The sequence below is a fragment of the Phocoena sinus genome, chromosome 12 (genome assembly GCF_008692025.1).
Source record: "Phocoena sinus isolate mPhoSin1 chromosome 12, mPhoSin1.pri, whole genome shotgun sequence".
Lineage (NCBI taxonomy): Eukaryota > Metazoa > Chordata > Mammalia > Artiodactyla > Phocoenidae > Phocoena > Phocoena sinus.
In genome coordinates, this window is record NC_045774.1 from 26,132,690 (window position 1) to 26,139,851 (window position 7,162).

Sequence of the window (7,162 nt, forward strand, 5' to 3'; positions counted from 1 at the left end):
CGTAAAAGTCCTTTGACTTGGTTTTATTTTGCCCAGAGGAAAGTAAGTAACCACATTGTTTTGCTGACTTTCCAGAAGTTTGGCACCCATTCTTTTCTTACCTTTCATCCGTCAGTCTTCTGCCTCTGCTACCTCCTTTTTGTTGTGGAAATCAGCTCTGTCTGAGATCCAGGTTAACAGCTGCCTGGAAGGCCCCCGGACTCGGACTCGAAGTCCGGCACCCCTGGTATGATTGATCTCTCCTGGGCTTCTCCAGGAGACAGGCGGGGACCTGGGTTGGCCTTTGCACCTGGTGTGAAGAGCCCACAACTGTTTACATCTCTGATCTCCGATTCAGTCCTGAAAGCGGCATGGGATTTGCAAAGCTAGTTATCTCTGCCTAATGAAAAAGCGCATCAGCTAAACAACCTGTGTGTGTGTTTAACCTATAAAATCTCCTAGAACACAAAAACAAAATTAAAAAAAATTTTTTTTCTAACATTAACATCATGGTTTAATTTGACATACTTCCTCTAGAAGCACCAAAGAGTTCCTAAATTAGGAACCGTGTCCTTTTTTTCTGTGTCACAAATGTGCTAATTCCAACTCAGTTGGAATTTCTGAATACTCAGATCCACGCCTGGCTCTACTTTCAGCTCAGTGTGTTTCTTATCCTAATCTGAGTCAATTTCCTTACCTGTTAAACAAAGGGGCAGGATGACTATTCTCTTTGAACTTGAAAATATTGGCTCTATAATTATTGATTCTCACCTCTTAAATGATTATGAAAGGTGTTTATATATTTCACACATATCTGAGTTTATAAACTCACTATAGTAAAATGTTCATGTATTACCTTCCTTAGTTTCTTCCTCTTCCAATGAATACGCTTTTGTTTTTCTAATCTAACCATTGTCTTTTCTGGAGTCTTATAAAAGTTGCCCCAGGGCACCTACTGGGAGAGAATAGGCAAAGATGGCCTAAGTAGCTTAATCGTTAGAACCCTGTGTGGATGTAACTTTATTTAGAGTTGAGGTTGGCAAACGAGACTCATGGGCCAAAGCCATCCCATGTTTTGGAAAATAAAATTTTACTGAAACACAGCAACACCTATTCATTTATGGATTGCTAGAACTGCTTTCCCACTGCAATGATAGAGCAGAATAGTTGCAACAGAGACACTATGGCCCAAAAGCCTAAAATATTTACTATCTGACCCTTTACAGAAAAACATGGGCTCATCTCTGCTTTAGAAAAATTAAATGTGATTTTTTAAAAGAATTAACAGCAACAAATTTATTTTATCTCCCCACTGAAAGATCATAGAGTGACCAGAAGAGGAAATCAACAGAAATAGAAACATTGAGTTAACCAGGGAAAAATCTAGCTATAATTTTTAGTGTTGGTTGAAATTGAATAAGCATAACAAAGTAAAGTGTCTTTTTTATTATTTCTTTTTCTTGAGTTGAATTACATTTCTTTTAGGCTTGAAGTAACATTTTAAGGTAGACAATTTTAAGGTAGACAATCAGTAGCTGCATGGAATTGAAGCATACATTCAGTTTTCATTTAATTATTAGCTCCTCCTCAAGTGTTCTTTCCCTGGGTCTGTCCTTGGTGCTCCTCTCTGCAATCTCTCTGAGTAGGAGTTAAAATTCTAAGAATGCATTATGCCTTCTTACTTATCTGCCTTATCTAAAGCCAGAATGCTCTTCTTTTATCTGCCCAAATACACAATTTAAGCAACCACTTCTCGGGGACCTACTTACAGACAAAACGGAGTGCTTTGGGCCCACCAGAAACTACATATTGGCACATTGCGTGTATGATATATGTTATGACTTATTTTTTGAATAGCAGATCTTCAGTGCCAGAACTGATGGCTCTTCAGTTCTCCTGGCCTTTTCTCTAGCATCACAAGATGGATGCTTGAGTCGTTTAATTCAAGATGGGAAAAATAGAACCGATGGCACCATATCCAATCCCTTTCAAAAAGAAACATCTAGCAAGTCAGGCTTTCTTCTCATTGGCTATCTATCAAATGCCTCCTTTTATGGCCAGTGTATATTCCTGAGCGCACAGCTGCCCTAAACAAAATCGGGGTTCTGTTGGCAACTGAGAAATGACTGAAGGGATAGAGGGAAGGAAGCTAACAGCACAAACCACAAAGCTATAGAATTCCCGTAGCGTGAAGTGAATCACATGAATGAATAGGGGTATAAGATAAGTTTGGAACTGTTGTTAATATTACGGGAATCAGTCACTAACTCAACAAACATCCAAAATGTCCTAGGTCTGGGATTTCTCCTCTGACCCGATTTGATTCTTGATTCAAGACAATCTAACTTAACTCAGATCATGAAAGTATATCTTAATATCCTTTGATGGCCTACCAGATCAGCCCAAACCAGTCAATTCTTTTGAAGGTTGTGTTGGATGAAATAAAACACATGAATAAATAAAGATGTTGAGCAATCAAGTTGAGACAGAGCTCCCCCGTTTATTGGGTCAATTAATGACTGAAAAGCCTTTTCTTAAAATTTAAAAACAAATTGTCTTGAGACTGAGATTAGGGTTAAAAGGAAAGGCCCTTCTCTCTCTCAATCTTTGGCGATGAAACAAAGAGATGGGTCGGAATTTCAGAGAATTAATATGATAGCTCTTGTTCTCTGATCACTAATGAATAACCGGGATGAAGTAAACTTCACTTCTTTGCCAAGGTGCTTTTCCACCCTTTTGAAGAACTGATAATCATTTACCTACAGCAATGCAGACTTATTAGCACAGAAATGTTATTCGTATTCAAAAAGAACAATGCATTAAAAATAGGAACAGAAAGAGGTGGGCTAAACCAATGGTTTTCCAGGACTTTGAGCCCTGGGGTACAAATTTAATCTTCTATTGTCATAACTTCCAAGGGACTATCTAAATCCTTTATTTTACTGGAATTCAATTGTATTGACTGTTTGCAAATAAATGGAAAATTGGCTGAAGATCAAAAATCTTCTGTGATATGGTGAAGACCTTTACTCTAAAGTACCTTTATCAGGATTCAATCTACCTGTCGGAGATTAGAATAGTACAAAAAGCAATAGAAAATTACCAAGGAGGTAATTCAGCATTTCACTCTATCACTGTTGTCTGAATAACCTCTGAGACTTGGTTACCTTAACTACATCTAAGGTCTCTCCCAGGTACACTGCAAATGAAGGGTCCTGGATCATTTTCCACAAACCCCTGCCTAATAGTACAGCGCTCTTATCACTGGAGTTTTTAATGGAAGGTGGAATCTGGGGCCAGAACATTTTGGGAAAGTGGCCAGGCACCTAGGGAGATTTTTTAAAATACTGCAATGTCTGACCCCTGGCTACTTAGTGAATGTGGTCAATTTCATAACCAAAAAGGATAAGAATTTTTAATAAAATCATTAACATATTAATTAATTCAAACATAAAGACTCCTTTTATGTGTACAACTTCCTTCTATGACATCCCTGGAAGGTACTTAAGGAAACACTGAATGCCAGCAACCGTGGAAATTTAATAATTTCCCAGAGTAACTCATTTAGTTTTCTAGCAAATTTAATTACTTGGGATATTATTCTTAGATTAAATAAGTATTTATTTCCCTATAACTCATACAACAATCTAAGTCCTGCTCTCTGGAGACAAGAAAAAGAAATCTTATCCTTCTACATCATAGTCCTTCAATTGTTTGATGGTCTTACCTTTTACCTCTCTCTTTTCTTTTTTTTAATCTTTATTGAAGTAAAGTTGATTTACAATGTTGTGTTAGTTTCTGCTCTATAGCAAAATGATACAGTTATATATATATATATATATACATATACTCTTTTTTAGATTCTTTTCTCATATAGGCCATTACAGAGCGTTGAGTAGAGTTCCCTGTGCTATACAGTAGGTTCTTACTCATTATCTATTTTATATATATTAGTGCATATATGTCAGTCCCAATCTCTCCATGTATCCCCACCACCACCACCATTTTCTCCCCTGGTAACCTTAAGTTTGCTTTTTACACCTATGACTCTATTTCTGTTTTGTAAATAAGTTCATTTGTACCATCTCTCTTTTTTAAAAAAATCATTTTGTTTAGTCACTCTTCAGATGGCTGAGTTTCGAATCCCATCACTTCCTCGGGTAGATCTATAAAGAGAAAGCTCCCAATAGTCATTATTTAATTTGCAGTGGTTGTTCTCAACACCATCCCAGGATTCTGATTTAATTGTTTTGGATTGGGACCCAGATATTGGTGGGCTTCAGTGCTCCCCAGGTGATTCTAATTTGCCACCAGGGCTGAGAACCTCTGAAAACGTGTGGTCCAGCCCCAAACGCAGCACCTCTGGCATAGAGGGAGCTGCAGTGGGCAAACAGAACAACTCCTTGCCTTGTTCTAGACACTGAAGTTCCACTGAGGCAACCTAAGTCACATACAAGATTTTAGTAACAGTTATATGCACTCTCAAATTAAGCTTAAGGTCAATCCAAAGACTTATGTATTTATCTAACGAATTTCTGTTAACTTACACCTTCCTGGTTCTGTGGAGATGGAGTTATTTTTTGGATTTAAATCCAGAATTTTTGTTTTTTACGTATTGCCTGTAGCTTTATTTTTCATAGTATCAAAGAAAATAATAGATATGCATTGACTCTGTGCTAAGCACAGGGCTAAATGCATTGACTATTAAGCCATTATCTTAATTGAATCTCCACAGCAGCACTATGGAAAGAGAATATTATTATCCCCATTTTACAGGTGAGAAAACTAAGGTTTAGATAGATCAGATTAGATCCATCACCCAAGTCCATCAGAAAAATTTTAGGATTCTAATTCCATCAAATGAGTCCATATTCTCTCTTTGTGTGTGTGTGTGTGTGTGTGTGTGTGTGTGTGTGTATTTATATCCTCCTTCCTACTGTAAATGTCAGCTTTTCATCAGCACTCACAGATATGATCCGGGTACCATATAAATCCTCTTCAGGTACTTTTAAAAATGTGGAACAGGCAGGAGCATCTTTCCGCTAGAGACCTTCATACAGAATGAACTAACCAGCATTTTAGGGCTAAATCAGTGCAAACAACTATGAAGCCATCAGCATGGACACATTTTTCCCTTTTGTCTGCAAGGATGTCCTGGGATCCTTGTTCAATGCCATGCCAAGATCTGTATTCACTGTTCCTATTCCTCTGTAAACCCATCAATTAAGGAAATGAGCACTGTCCAGATGGACTTGTTCTAATGAACCAGATGCTGTCTCCAGAAATCACTATGTCTCGCAGGGATCACCATGTCATTACATCACAGACCATCCTTTTAATGCCCTGCCCTAGAATGTTATCTGGTACTAACATCAGTCTTACTGATCTGTAGTTTGCAGAGATCAAGTCAATATGTTATGTGCTCCTCTTTTCTTTTTTGGTTACCTCACCTGCTGTCTCTGCTCAGAGATCATTTTAGGCACTTAAGAAAATTCCTCTCTGTTTTCACCCTCATTTGCCTGAGCTGCAGAATCCTGACTACCTTTGATCAGCTCCATTAGATCAGCTTCCTCTCTTTCATATTACCCACAATCTTGGGCTTCCATTGGCCCATTGTTCTCTGCCTGAACAGCCTTTACTGCAGAGGACAACTGAACTGGGGCCGTTCTGCTTTTTCTCTGAAATCTATGAACATTACCTTACTCGCCCCAGGCAGTGGGCAGATCACTTCCTTGTTCTTTTTGCTCAAATAAAACTTAAAACCCGCCTTGTAATTTCCTCTCATATTTTCCTAATATTGAGTTTCGTATCCTTTTCAAGTCTCAGCTCATTCTGGGCAGTAGCCTTCTTGACACCTTAAGCTCATAATTGTACACTGAGGGTTTAGCCTAAAACTATGAATACAAAGCTAACAAGTCGTATATAAATTCCAGCATCAAGAGGAAATGTGTTATCAGTCCAATCTTTCTCCTTTTATGAGCAGGTCTACCACCTCTATGCTAAATTCAAAATACATGGCATATGAAATCACTCTTCTCAGAACTTTCATGGTATACAAGTATCATCTTTCTTTGTTTTATGTGCAAAGAAACAGGTACCCCAAATCGTTCCAGAAGCTAGACAGTGATCAGGGTCATGAGTCACACCCATAGATTCTGATTTTGAGTTGAGGGCTTTTTGCAGCTGATTCTCAGATAAGTTGTGGAAGACATGGTTTTCAGTCCTGTTCAGTGTCTGATTGGAAAAGCCATCACCACGTCTCCCTAACTGACATACTAGAAAAGAATTACGGTCAGGGCTAACAATAGTGCCCCTATTGTTCCAGCGGCCCAGAGCAACAAGAAGAAACACTATAGGCCACTGTGCTGTGTCAAAGACTCAGGAAAAGCCTACTCACCTTACTGCGAAGTGCTTTGTTCCAGAAAATGATTTTAAAATTATTCACATTTTTGTATTCCTCTTATCACCAGCCAAACCCAGGGATTTTGGAATGATGAGTCACTCCCGGGTCACTTTCACAGGCCAAAGGATTGAAAGATCTTCAGTCAATGAGGAAGCTACCCAAGGACCTTGGAGAGTAAATATAAGGCCTCGAGCAGATTGATTTCTGTAGACTGTGGCTTCTGCTCTCCAAATACAGGGTTAGACAGTGATGCACCAAGATCACCAAGGTCCCTTCTAGGTTGAACACTCGTTAGTTTTAAGCCACGTACCCTTGGTGCCATAGTTGCCCACCGAATTTCCTCTCCCCATCTCTCTGCCATCTCTACACCACCCCATCCCTGACCTAACTACCCCTATAGGATATGGCCTGTGTCACGCAGACAGTCTCCCTTTCCCAGTTTGTCTTCTCAGGGCATTATGTGTTCACCCTAAGAAGGAGTAGGTTTCATTCAAGTGCCCACCCTCCCAATCTGGGCACCAGAATCCAGTCTACTGTCCATGGGTCCAGACAGTGACAGGGCCATGACACTGCCTAAGCATTCTGATCTTTAGGTGAGGGATCAGACATCTTTTTCTAACTAAAAAATAATGTATTTGAAGTGCGATGTACATGCAGAAAAGTGCGCATATCTAAGTATACTGCTCAACACATTTTCAACTGACCTGATCAAACGACAGAGAGTTACTCACACCAAAAACTCCCTTCCTGCCCTTCTCCAGCCCTACCGCCCCCCAAAAA